A 14441-nucleotide genomic window follows, 5' to 3' on the forward strand; every position below is an offset into this window, starting at 1 on the left:
TCAGGCAGAACTGCAACATGGCCCAATATGTAGAAGATGAAATGAAGATGGGCAATTTTGGTTTTGTTTTCAATAGTATCTCACACTTGGATCTGTGGTAAGGTAGGGTTTAGGGGAGCTCTAAGAACCACGGTGTATTCCCAGGCTAGAAAAGACTAATGAAACCTCAAACTCTCTTTGAAGAACTGTTTCTCACTCATTGTCTTTGTCGCAGCCAGCACCTCACAGAAGTAGTAATGATTTTAACATGCTGTGAGGAATCAAGAGTAACAAACCCTACTGAAGGGTATGATGAATTAGGGACTGTGAGTTTGAAGCATTGGGGGGTAAAAAACAATTGATAAAGGAGAAACAGTTAATGAGTGTGGTTATTATTTTTTGTTTGTTTCCTTTCCCCTCTCTTCCTCAGGAACAAAACAGTAAGGAAGAGCAGTAACAAGCACGGGTTCATCAGCCAGCTTGTTCTGCACCTCAGGGGTTCCTCCTTCTATTTACAGGCTGGCAGCCACTCAGCTCTGCATTAGCGCCTATCAAGGAAAAACCCAGCCTGCGTCTGACTTACGATGAAAAGGGTGCGGCAGGCATAGCTTTGCTCCCAGTTTGGGTGCAGACATAAAAGGATGTGGAGGCATACATTATGGCCCTAGATTGGCTTTTTAAAACATTTCAGCCCAATTTGTGGACCCCGTTTTTCCTCCATGTGGTTTTACATCATAGGTTCCACTCTGGCTCCTATAAAAGGGTTTTGTTTGGCCTGCTGGGAATTGGTCCACACAACCTAATTTTTTTTCCTCGTTTTTTTTTTTTTAAGGTAAAATGTATATACATTGAAACTCACTATTTTAAACTGTGCTTTTAATACATTTCATAATGTTGTGCAACCATCACCACTGTCTAATAGCAGAACATTTTCATCACCCCTAAAGAAAGCTGGTACCCAGTAAGCAATCACATGCCATGCTCCCCTCCCCCCCCCAGCCCCTGGCAACTACTAATCCACTTTCTCTCTTTGTGGATTTGCATATTCTGGACATTTCACATAAATGGAATCATGATATATGGCCTACTGTGTCTAGCTTCTTTCACTTAGCATCACGCCTTCAAGGTGCATCCATGTTGTGGCATGTATCACACAATGCAATTTTTTTTTTAAGATTTTATTTATTTATTTGACAGAGAGAGACACAGCGAGAGAGGGAACACAAGCAGGGGGAGTGAGAGAGGGAGAAGCAGGCTTCCCGCCGAGCAGGAAGACCGACATGGGGCTCGATCCCAGGACCCTGGAATCATGACCTGAGCCGAAGGCAGACGCTTAATGACTGAGCCACCAAGGCGCCCCAACCCTTTTATTTCAATTTCCTGTGTACTGCCCAAGGAAACAAGAAGCAGGAGCCTCAGCCCACACTGCGGTGAGGACAGTCCTGACTTCCCTACTAATGCCTTCATAATGGATATATTATTAATGAAATTCACTTCCTTTGCTGTAGTAAAGTGTCTCAATGAGCTGAAAGGCACACGTCAGAGATCTTCTAGGTCACCCAACAGGGGAGATCAGATGACTGAAAATGCTGGCCGAATGTTATGGCTTAGACCCCCATACCGAACAGCCCTACGCCAGTGAGTGTATACGTACTGATGTGACCAATGTGAAATTTTTATTTTTAAAGATATTTTGTTTCTTTTTATGATTTGCAGGTACTTTATTCACATGCCAGCCTTGGAAAAAAGGCTCCCATTGTGGTACCCTCCTACCCAACCTACCATTCAACTTTTTCATGAAGTTCCCTAGTTGAACAGAAACAATGTGTGAAATATTAACAAGAATCTAAAATATTAACCAGGAGTCAACCTAACATTTATGAGAAAACTTGTTTGATTTGTTTAATATCTGGCTATCCCTGTGTCTTATAAACAGATTTTATTTGAATGTTCTAACAATACCTGTAAGAGAAGTCCTTAGAGTTTATCTGCCACAAAAAAGAAATGGTTTAAATACACGGACATATGCAAAGTGGTGCTAAAAACAAGCGTTTCTCTAAAAAAGTTTCCAAAAATAAAATACTACAAAGATTACAGAAGCCCATGGAGAGCAAATGTAGAAAGTGCAACCTGATGAGTTTTGTTGGTGTAATAACGGTGAGCGGTATAAAGCCACTGAAATGTCCAAAGATAAACTGTGGTTTACAAAGTGATCATTAGAGAAATGCTGAGTAATAGGTAGAACACCCTCCTTCTCCACCTGTAAAAATTCTAGTGAAATAAGTATTCATGACAGAATGAACAGAAGAACAGAGGCAGAGCTATACGGAAGGTCAGGTCCTCATTTATTATGGGGAGGGAAGCTTGGACTTTCTTCAACACAATTAAATGCATTCTCGTGCTCAGTTTCAGGCACCTGTGGGCTAGTGCAAGCAGTCTCAGAGAGTCTCTGTGGAGGAGAATCATCTATAAGCAGTTATGACTCTCCCAACCACTGAAAAAAAGGTCTTCGCTATATCTTATGGCAATAAACTAATCCAACGAAAACTTCACTTTGGTGTCACTGTGAGATATTGAATTTGGGCTTCTAAGAACTTAGAAAGTGGGTCCTCTATTTGACTTACCATGCCTTGAAAGAGGATCAGAGAAAACCCCAAAGAAAGAGCTCCCGAACCAGATGTGCCCATGCTGTGCACTGGCGAGAGGATTAAACTCACTCATGACATCTGATTACTGGTTGCGGCTGAGCCGTTAACCAGCTATTTGACCTCCAACAAATAGTCTATTCTGCTATGGGGAGGGGTGGGACGAGATGTTCTGCAAGCTCTTGTCCAGCTCTAACATTCCCACTTCTTAACGCTCTGTGATGGGGTAGTGCATTCCTCTGCTCTCCCGGCTCAGTGGATGATTTCACATGGATTCCAAATAATCCTGCTTTCTTTGGACCAAACATTTCCCTTTCAGCTGTCACCAACATCACCCCACAAAGCGTCCAAGCCCCCTCCACTATTACCCATCAAGGACTACAAGTCCTCTAGTTCCCACTCTGGGGGCAGTGATGGGGGGTAGAATGGCGTTTATGAGTGTTCTGGACTGTTAGATGAGGGACTGCTCCCAGGAGACGGCCAATCAGAAGCATATGAAAAGATCCTGGGACAAAGGCAACAAGACTTCAGACTGGACTAATGAAGGACAGTGGGCTGACCACTGGTGAATGGTGGAACCCACCGAATGACAAAAGAGGATGAACTCCGCTCTGCCTCAGCTTCTAAACGGTGCCCTGGCTCTGGGCCAGGAGCAGCACCGACTGCAGAGAGGGTTTGGGCTTCCCTCCCACGTGCCTGAGGCGCTTGATGCCTCTCCTCTCCCACTGTTCTCTTTTCTCTGAGAGCATACTTTATCAAAGCTGTGGGAGCAAACGCTCCGTCAGAAGGCATCTGCATCTTTCCACGTAGGGCTACCTGAGTGGCATTCTTGAAAGCTAATGGTTGAATATTTGTCAACTTGATTTTCTTACAGCATTTGTCTATTTGTTTGCACAGTGTGGGAGGGGAGCCCCAAAATCAACACTTTAAAGGTGTTGCTACAGTTCTTTCCTACTGTTTTTTGCATTGTTGCCAAAGCCAAGAAAATCACTAAATAATCCATCTTTCTTAGTAATCAGAACACATTTGATTGACTAAATATTGACTTCCACTACAAAGTAATTACTTTTAGGAAATCTAATTGTAGAAAAATTTTGAATATGAAAATCACATATATAACTTTCCACAAATACAAAGGATCATCAAAAAAGCAAGCACACATAGCTAGTTTTCAGGCTGGGCCGAAGATTCTGGACTCTTTGACCACTTTTATAATATATAAGCATTGCCATTTGCCACCCGCACTAAAAGTAAACTCAACGTAATAAGCTCTACCATTTTATATAATCACATATATGTGCATGTATGTGTACACACATATCCAAAAGAGTGGGTAAGAGCATGGGTTTTGAGTTTAAATGAGTTGAAATCCAGTTTAAATGGTTGAGTTTATTTTTTTTTAAGATTTTATTTATTTATTAGAGAGAGAGAGCAGGCGCACAAGCAGGGGGAGCGGCAGAGGGAGAGGGAGAAAGAAACTCCCCACTGAGCGGGGAGCCCGAACCAGGACTCGATCCCATGACCGAGATCATGACCTGAGCCAAAGGCAGCCACCTAACCAACAGAGTGCCCCTAAAGGGCTGAGTTTAAATCTCAGCTCTGCACTAGTTTTGGACATTGGGAAATTACTTAATATCTCTATGCTTCAGTCAAAACAAAGATAGTACAACCTATCCCATGAGGTTGTTAGGAGCTTTTATGCAAAGATGGTGTTAATACACATAGCATGGTATGTGGCATGTAGTAAGGATCCAGTACATGGTATTTATTATTATTATTACTATTAAAATAATATCAAAGCTGGCTAAGAACTTACAGATTAATAAGTACTGGCCTTTAAAACTAACTAACTAACTAACTAACTAAATAAATGTACTGGCTTTTTTTTTTTGGACCAGTTGGGGGACTAGCTACTATACTCAGAGAGCCCCTGATCAATATAGCATTGAAGAACAGATTCATTTGGTTATTAAATTTAAAAATTCAATTTTCTGTTAGCAGGAGTGTGACTTAATTCCCAAGTGACCATTTCTATTGCTTACCGCCGTGAAGGACTATTGGACCTAACTGATATTATCAATGCCAGAGCTGTGTGGAAAATATTCTTCCAAGGGTAGACAGAAAGCGTTTTAATCATGTAAACGTTTTTTAGCCTTTGACTTAAACAGCACGAAGAGGGGGAGGGGCAGAAGGAGAGAGCATCTCAAGCAGACTCCCTGCTGAGCGCACAGCCCAACTTGGGGCTCTTTCTCACAACCCTGAAATAATCACTGGAGCTGAAACCACAACCCTGAGATAATGACCTGAGCCGAAATCAAGAAGTGGACACTCAGCTGACTGAGCCACCCAGGTGCCCTTGATGGAAATTTTTGAGCAACTTTTAATAGTGCTAACTATCTGATTTCTTTTTGTTCATTGTGTTTACTTCTAAAATGCAATGCCGGCTTGTAAGGTCTAATTGAATTTGGGTCTCTGTAGGAGGGAGACAGTCAGAAATTCTCCATCCAGTCAGACCAAGCACTCCTGTATCTGCCTATCTGTGTATTTGGGGTCTGAAGCTTTTCTCATTTGCAAGGTAGCACAACTTCTTGGCTAGAAATCTCAGTAATGTAACTTTGGCTTAGAGTCCAGATTCGATGTCAGAAAGACCTTGTTTGGATTCCTTCCTGCCTAATTCCTCATCAGACTTTTAGCAGGTTATTTAACCTCTTCCACAACTTCCACTTGTAAGAAAAAATCTACCTTAAGGGTTTTTGTTAATAGTCCTTCATATATATATATAAACAAATAATTCTATGGCTACTATGTACTGGGACAAACCGTATGGCATTGTCAATATCCACAATTACATATGGTTCAAACAAATAAAAACCCCTCAATAAATTATAGCTATTATCCTAACAGACACACTAACTTGCTTGATGAACTCATTCTTTAAATACTAATCGTCTATTCTAATTTCCCAGATGGTGTGGCATTTTGTTATAACCTGGCTTATTCTTGCACAGTTTGAGTAAACCTTACACTATCTAGTTTAATAACAAATTATTGAGTGGGCATAACATACTTAAACATGTTCAAATGGAATTTTATATTTTCTTCCTTGCCTCTCCCCAAAATAAAAATCTGTTCTTCCCCCAATCTTCTCCGGGAATGGTACTTCATTCATCCCACCGTTCAAAAGAGAAACTTGACAAATCTCTGGGTTTTCTCCTTTCTTTTCATTCTCCAAATGCAACTGACAAAACTGTAAGCTATTTACAAGTGTACCATGTGATGACTGCATCTGCCTAGACATTGTGAAAGGATTTCCTCCCATCCATCCATTAACTATGTATTCTCCTGTTGGGTTTTCTTGGTGAGAACATTTAAGTTCCACTTTCCTAGCAAGTTTCAATTATATAACATGGTATTATCAACCAGAATCACCATGTTATACATGAGATTCTCAAACCTGCATCTTACAACTAAAAGTCTGTACCCTTGAAAGTTGGGAGAGGTAGCAACCTCTCCCTGTTTCCCCTGCGCCCTAGCCCCAGGCCATCACTTTCTACTCTGTTTCTATGAACTCAACTTCTTTTGTTTTGTTTTGTTTTTAAATAAAGGGTTGTTTTAAGCCTCTAAGATTTAGATTGGTTTATTTTTTTTAATTTATTTTTTCACACCCAAAGTATTTTATTGTTGTTGTCCTCTACAGAAACATTATTTTCAAATAGTATACATGATGCAGAGAAAAATTTAAATACAAATATTTAGGTAGTAAAAGGAACCCTACCCATTCTCACCAATCTTCAGTTGTTATTAATCACTAAATTAATCTAATTAATCAATCTAATCTAATCACTAAGTTCAACAGAAAAATAATGAAGCTCACCTTCACGGGAAAGACCCCATTTATCTTTCCAATGTTTCCTGTTTTCTCTTCCTTTCCTTACCTACAAGAAAAAAAAATTCATATCACAGTGGGATGCTGCTGGTGTCTATCAAAAACCCTTGACAGCAGTTTGTCTCCTGGCCAGCTCCGAAGCCTCTCCCACTCTCCCTGGAGTGGTTTATTAAATAGCAATAGATAAACAAAACAATCAAGAACATTTCCATTTATTTTAAACGTCAATGTTAGGGTAATTCCAAATTCAGTCATTCGCCAGTTAGGTACTCTAGCCAAAGCATTTCACTTGTCTGTATGTTCTTGCTCTTTTTTCCTACTTCGTTAAAATTGTATAAATTTTCCCTTTTGTCACTATAAATGGATTCAGTAATATTCCAAAGAGTTCTTCTAGTCCCTTTAAAACAGGATTTCTATCTGTCCAGACACAGCAGGGTCCACATCGGCACTGTCCCTTACCAGGGAGGGCCCCTTAGGATCTCACGTGAGTGCTGATGGTATGATGTGCACCAGGTGGGCTGAGACTGTGTCTCACCTTAGCCCTTCCTCATCGAGCCAGTGCTTAGAAGGGCCTGGTGAGGGAAGGTTTTCAAGCACGGAGAGACAAGGTGTTTGAAGGTTTATTGGTTAGCTATCAGATGGTTTCTGGGTTTGGAGAAACCTTGAGTCAAAGGATTTTCTTTTCTTTCCATTTTGTTCTAGTCTGCTTTTCCTTTCCTCTTGCCTTTCTTCTTGGAAGGTGACTCTGACCCTGAAGAAGTAAGAGGGGCTCTGGATAAAAAAAGCCAAAGGCAAAAAGGCAAAAGAAAAGGAAGCAAGATTATGTGCCCCAAGATTCTCGAAAGAGGCAAAGAGGACCTCTAAGTGTCCTTCTAGGTGGCCCTCTCCTCTGGAGGCCCCACGAGAGCTGTGGGGTTTTAGAGCAGAAGTTATGCCTGTAAGTAAAGATATTGGAATTGACCAAAGCACTAACTCACTTCTGTCCTCTTTCTACTCCTGAAAGTGATGGGGACAGAGTTGTAGTGGTGTTGGCAGTGACTGTGGATATGGTGATGTTTGGCCAGCAAGGAAGGCGGTGGAGAAGGGAGGAGGTTGTAGATCAAGTGACACAGAGCCACGGTGGGTTTATGTGGGCTATCCTGCAATAACTGCCATTGTTTATAACACTATTTCTACAGGGAAATTATTCCATCTGCTGCACGGCTGACATACAAACCAACGTGAAAAGGACACATTTATAAAGGGAGTATTTTACTTCTGTTAGCAACTACAACCACCAGAGGGCGTAGTTGGGTTAGGAAGACAGAAAGAAAAGCAAAACTTTCCTCTAAGCAGAATTGACTCTTAAACTTTTAAAATTCCTGTGGACCTTCAAAATTAAATTATTTCTTGTTGTCATGCTTCTTTAATATGTACTAACATAAATATAGGTGTAAGAAAACTCCTTATGCTCTTATTAAATCAACAAAGATTTATGATGGAAAAGTTTATAAAATTAAATATGAATTAGTATCGTTAATATAATGCATGCTGTTTTGCTGAAACTCCATCTCCTCTTGCAAAATGAATATGGTAGAATGTACAACATAGGCTCTTGAGTTCAGTATCCTGCTATCACTTTTCACTCTTCTCTCTTTTTTTTAAAGATTTTGTTTATTTGACAGAGAGAGACACATGGAGAGAGGGAACACAAGCAGGGGGAGTGGGAGAGGGAGAAGCAGGCTTCCCGCGGAGCAGGGAGCCCGACACGGGGCTCGATCCCAGGATCCCAGGGCCCTGGGATCATGACCCGAGCTGAAGGCAGCCACTTAATGATTGAGCCACCCCGGTACCCCCTGGCATGGAGTTTTAAGATCAGCAAAGACTCGTGCCTTAGCAGTAAGAATTAGGAAACAAAGACATGAAAGCCATATATAGCAGTTTCATTGGCTTCTCCCAGATGCTCAGCTAGTCCAATATGAGTGAAGCTTTGGGGGTCAAGCCAAACTTCAGACATGTTCTGATCTCCTTTTGTGACTCAGTGGCCTGAGGGGTTCCCAGTACTCCTCACTCTTCCAAATACCACCTCAGAAAGCAGGCTATAACAAAGGAAACAAAGTGAAAGGTTTCATCACAATTAGGATCCCCTGATATCTGAGAGCACGTAAGGTCATTTTAGGGTAGGAGGAGCGAAACTTCTCAAAAAGCCACATTTACTCAGAAAAGCTGGAAGACAGGACAGGAGTTTTGTAACTGTATGACATAATTTGGCTAACGTCGTGCATTGGGTTATACAAAATGATTCCTCATCGCCAAGTCTCAAGACTAAATTCAGTTGCCAGTGTGACTTCGGATGGTTCAGTGCTAACAATAATGAAAAGATGCCACAAAACAGTGAATTTTAAGGAGACCAAGAAATATTTCTCTAAAACATAAAGTATGCTGAGCGTAGTGTGTGTGTGTGTGTGTGTGTGTGTGTGCGTGTGTGTGTGTGTAGTGGACCAGATCCAAGAACTAAAGTGGTCCACAAACTGAAATTTGTTGAGATTGGTCTGTTGAAGTGATGCTGATGAGAGCATTCTGGCAAGCTGGAGTCCTCATTCCTTCAGAACGGGACTATCACCAGCATTATTTCATACTTCATCAAGCCCTGACTGGAGCAATGTGTCATAATGGACAGGAAAGGGAAAGGGGGAAAAAGCACCATCTGTCTCTCTGGCAGATGTGCCAGGGACATTTGATGTGGGCAAAATGTCTTACGTGGTCTGTCAAAGGTTTAGGAGGTTCCATATGATTTTCAAGGATCTCATCCCAGAGAGAAATCAATTCAATTTAATAAGCATCTTTTCTGAGTTAGCTGGGTACTTAGGGCATACAAAAAATAAATAAAACTGGGCCCCTCTTCTAATAAGCTAAGTTTTCAAAGCTAAATTGAGTACAATCTTCAATTTTTTTGCCATATCATCTGCATTTTTTTAAAGATTTTATTTATTTATTTGAGAGAGAGAATGAGAGAGAGAGCGAGCACATGAGAGGGGGGAGGGTCAGAGGGAGAAGCAGACTCCCTGCTGAGCAGGGAGCCCGATGCGGGACTCGATCCCGGGACTCCAGGATCATGACCTGAGCCGAAGGCAGTCGCCCAACCAACTGAGCCACCCAGGCGCCCCGATATCATCTGTATTTTTACTTAATATTTTTCTAACATCATTATTTACTCAATAATTTTCTACTCTATTGACCTACTTTAGCCATGTCTTAAAGGATATCTGGGAAATCACGGAGTTGATGTTCTAGATATATATTTTCAAGTACTCGTGTGTACATATATTTCTAATGTACATTTTTAAATAAACACAATTTTTATATTCTTATATGTCCTTTTCTTAGACTACCTAAAATAATCTTTGTACCCCACTATGAGAATGACAATAGTAAGGAATACTCAAAGAAGATATTTTGCAAGGGCAGGTCAGATGACAGAGACACAAAGAAAGTGTTACAGGAAATCATAGGAAAAAGTTTAATTTTGATTGGTACATCAAGAAGGCCTATTTAAAAGACTTGGTATTTGAGGAGGTTTTAAAGATATCTAAGTATTTGATAATTTTTTAAAATTACAGAACATGGAAAATGGTAAGATCTGACAAAGCTCAGTGGTTGGGGAGTGCACAGATATTCCTATATTATTTCTCTGTATGCTTGAAACATTTCACCATAACAATAATAAAATGTCTAGGATTTGGAAAAGAGAAAAGCATTCCACGTAGAAGAGAAAGTATAAATGAAAGCACAGAATCCTGGGGGAGCCTGGGTAGCTCAGTTGGTTAAGTGTCAGGCTTTTGGGCTCAGCTCAGGTCTTGATCTCAGGGTCCTGAGTACAAGCCTCATGTTAGGCTCTACAATGGGTGTGGAACCTACTTAAAAAAAAAGAAAGCACAGAATCCTGGAATTCCATCTGGCGGTTTAGTCAAAGGTCTAGTCAAAGGTGAGTGTTGGGGTCCCCGGGTGGCTCAGTTGGTTGAGCATCCGACTCCTGGTTTCAGCTCAGGTCATGAGAAGGAGATCCAAGTTGGGCTCCTAGCTCGGTGGGGAGTTGGCTTATCTTCTCCCTCTGTGCTAGGTAACCCCCCCCCCCCCCCCCCCCCCCCCCCCCGCCTCCCCCCCCGCCCCCACTTATGCGCATGCTCGCATTCTCTTTCTAATAAATTAATACATCTTTAAAAAAAGAGAAGAAAGGTGAGCGCTGGAAAATTAAGATGCTGCCAGATCATGCAGGACCCTGGTTAAATGGTCCTAAGAGTCTGCGGGTGAGGGAAAACATTAGAGGATTCTGACAATGTATAATCAGAGTAGCAGATTAGGAAGAGAATTCTAAGAGAAATTTATAAGATGGGGAGAGCCCAGATTTGGAAAGATCATATAATAATGATTCGGGTGAAAATACAGTGGTCTACCTAAGTTCCATAATATCCTGGTGTTTTCTCCTTATTCTGCCAGCTTGCATTCTATTTTTACTAAGGAAAAAAAAAATCCAGGGCTCCTGGCTGGTTCAGTTGGTAGAGCATGTGCCTCCTGATCTCAGGGTTGTGAGTTTTTGAGCCCCATGTTGGGTGTGGAGCCTACTTGAAAGAAAGAAAGAGAAAGAAAAAAATTCATCCCACTGGGCAGTCCTATTTCCTCCTTCTTAGCCCAGATCCTCTGGTCTCGCCCAACTATATTGAAGACCAGGGGTTTGTAAACTTCCTCTGTAAATAGTCAGATAGTAAATATTTTAGGTTTTGCAGGCCATACAGTCATTGCTGTAAATACCTAACTCCATTATAGTGAGAAAGGCAGCCACAGACAATACATATGAGTGGGTGTGGCTATATTCCAATAAAACTTTATTTATAGAGACAGAAACTTAAATTTTAGATAATTTTCATGTATCATGAAATATTTTCCTCAACATGTAAAAAATGTAAAAAACCATTCTTAGTTTTTAGACTACAAAAAAATTGGCTTCAGATTAGAGAAATGCAAAATAAAACCACGAGGAGATACCACTTCTCACCCCCTAGATGGCTTTATAAAAAAGATAATAGCATTTCTTGGCAAAACTGGAACCGTCACACATTACTGGTGAGAATGTAAAATGTCACAGCAGCCTTGGAAAACAGTCTGGCAGCTCCTTGAAAGGTTAAACACAGAGTTACCCTATGATCCAGCAATCGTACTTCTAGGTATATACCCAAGAGAAACGAAAACATATATCCACACAAAATATCATACACAAATGTTCATGGCAGCATTACTCATAACCAGAGTGTACTCATCCATAAAATACATTATTTGGTAACAAAAAGAAATGAAGTGCTGATGTGCTATAATATGGCTGAATCCTAAAAACATGCAAAGTGAAGGAAACCAGTCCTAAAGGACCATATATTGTATGATTTCACTTACATGAAATGTCAGAATAGCTAAATCTATAAAGAAAAAAGTAGATTAGTGATTACTTACAGTTAGAAGGGACAGGGGAAGTAACTGCTTATGGGTGTGGGATTTGGGGGGTATGATGACACTGTTACAAAATTAATTGTGGTGATAGTAGCACAACTCAGTAAATATACTAAAAACCAATGAATTGTACACTTTAAAAGGGGGAACTGATGGTATGTGAATGATATCTCAATAAGGCTGTTAAAGAATAAATATTAACAGGCTACAGACTCCTTGGTCCTGCAGGTTTGCCAGCTCTGCTATAGATACCAGATAAACTGGTTCCTCTCAGATGCCTACTAGTGGATTCAGCCATTTAAACGTGGAAAATTCAATTTAGAAGAGCTGGGAGATGACTAGTCAGACGGGACTTTGTTGTTGGGACTTGGGGGTGAGGGGGTCTAGCTGTCTTATAGATGTGTGATGTAAGCAATGATAAACTCCCGTTGACCTGGTGGTTGGTAATTAAAGCCAGGAACTCAACCCACATGCTCAGATACACTCAGACTCATGTTATTTCCAGTATTGGGTTCTTGCATGCGACACTAGGCTGTGAAGACCTTCAGTTGGCCCCAGCCAAGCATCCCAAGGAAGCAATCATTTTGTCTATTTCTCTTTTTTTAGACCAGCTGGCTAGTTAGCTGAAATTCTTCAATCTAAATTTTTCTTCTTACTTAAAAAAAAAAAAAATCTTTTTTTAAAAAGGGGAGCTTGCCTGCCTCAGTCAGTGGAGCATGTGACTCTTGATTTTGATGTTGGGTGCAGAGATTACTTAATAAAATAAAATAAAATCTTAAAAAAAGTAAAATAAAATATAATAAAATAAAATACTGGTGAAAGCTTGACTGGAGGAGCACTTATTTTAGGAATAATGCTTTTAAGAGCCTAGGAAAGTTGTAACCCAGGACTGCTACCCATTTACTGGTCAGAATAAAGACTGTCCCAAATTTTGTAAAGGACAATCTTATCCACCTCTTTATATCTTTTGTCTTCAATCCTTAGAATCTTCCAAGTGAGATATTACAAACCTTCTTCCGGAAGACTAAAAATTTTAGGAAATAAAACACATAGCAGAGTTTCTGCTTTCAAGAGGTTAGTTTCTCAAATGACTTCCAGGCTAAATTCTGAGATAATTTGTGTTCCATTTCCTCTCTCTTTATGCCTTGCAAGTGGTGATACCTAATTTAAAAAAAAAAAAAGAAAGGAAGAGAATCTTTGGTTTTATCATTATGTGTCAAGAGGTCATCTATAGAAAAAAACGTTTAATATTATGCAGAAAGTACAGCCCTAAGACTCTACAAAGACCTTTGTCTCGTACGCAAATGGATGAATAGATGGAACTGTCACCTTTTAGTGATGTAGGCAAGAACGAAGGAATGAATTATCAGAGGAGCTAAGAATTCAATGATATATACATACTTAAGGAAAAAATACTCAAAAGATCTTCTTTGAAGAGCACAAGATATGAATTTTAATGACGCTAATGGTGTCACTAAAGGAACAAAAGAACCAAGTAAGTCCATGATCATTTAAAACACAAAGCAAGAGTCTAAATGAATGCTCCAATCTCCTACAGAATTGACTAGAAAGAAAATGTTGACAAAGATACATTTCCAATCTAGTTCTGTAGAATAATGTTAATATATGAAAACATTTTATTTTATTAAGAAAAATGATTTAAAATTTTGCTGGAGTTCATAGTATAGCATTAGAAAAATTAATTACTATAATTATTTCAGCAACTAGTTATTGAGTATCAGCTATGTGCTAGTCACTGTAAATAATAAGAAGACCCAGTGCCCATCTTCGAGAAGCTTACTATATAGCAATGGGAAGAGGTTAACCACAGAAATAATTATAACATATATAATTATAACATAAGGTGGCTGATAATAAATGACCAGGAGGTTTGAAGTTTTGTGAGTTATCAGGAGAAAAGGCTTTTCTCTTATTGAAATAATCAGTAAAATTCTCATGAAGGAAGTGGCATTTGAGATGAGAAACAGTCTGGGATATGAGAGAAGGGCATTCTAGGTGGTGGTACTGCAACAACAAAGCACAGAAGTGGGAAAGCTCAGGAGAGGTTTTTAGCAAACAGAATGGCCATTTTGCCAGAGTATAAACCACTATATATATTTTTTATTTTATTTATTATTTAAAGATTGTATTTATTTATTAGACACAGAGAGAGAAAGAGCACACAAGCTGGTGGGAGGGGCAGAGGGAGAGGGAGAAGCAGGCTCCCCATGAGCAGGAAATGTTTATTTATTAAAGTGAAATCTTTTTTTAAAGATTTTATTTATTTATTTGACAGAGAGAGACACAGCAAGAGCAGGAACACAAGCAGGGGGAGTGGGAGAGGGAGAAGCAGGCTTCCCGCGGAGCAGGGAGCCCGATGCGGGGCTCGATCCCAGGACCCTGGGATCATGACCTGAGCCGAAGGCAGACGCTTCACGACTGAGCCGCCCAGG

At 40.2% G+C, this 14441-nt stretch overlaps 1 long non-coding RNA gene across 3 annotated transcripts in view; it reads right to left on the reverse strand.

The window, feature by feature from the left end:
* The window catches only part of LOC141374126 (uncharacterized), a 109594-nt gene that overhangs the window by 78237 nt on the left and 16916 nt on the right, over positions 1–14441 (reverse strand). Inside the window, exon 2 of one of the 3 annotated variants that reach the window (XR_012380754.1) lies at positions 6499–6559. The exons of the other annotated variants lie outside the window; for them this stretch is intronic. This is a non-coding gene — a long non-coding RNA (uncharacterized lncRNA). The remainder of the gene's footprint in view (positions 1–6498; positions 6560–14441) is intronic. 3 annotated transcript variants of the gene reach the window in all.

This window comes from Callorhinus ursinus, unplaced genomic scaffold (genome assembly GCF_003265705.2).
Source record: "Callorhinus ursinus isolate GAN/ISIS: 27379988/994484 unplaced genomic scaffold, GSC_fseal_2.0 scaffold14, whole genome shotgun sequence".
Classification (NCBI taxonomy): Eukaryota; Metazoa; Chordata; class Mammalia; order Carnivora; family Otariidae; genus Callorhinus; species Callorhinus ursinus.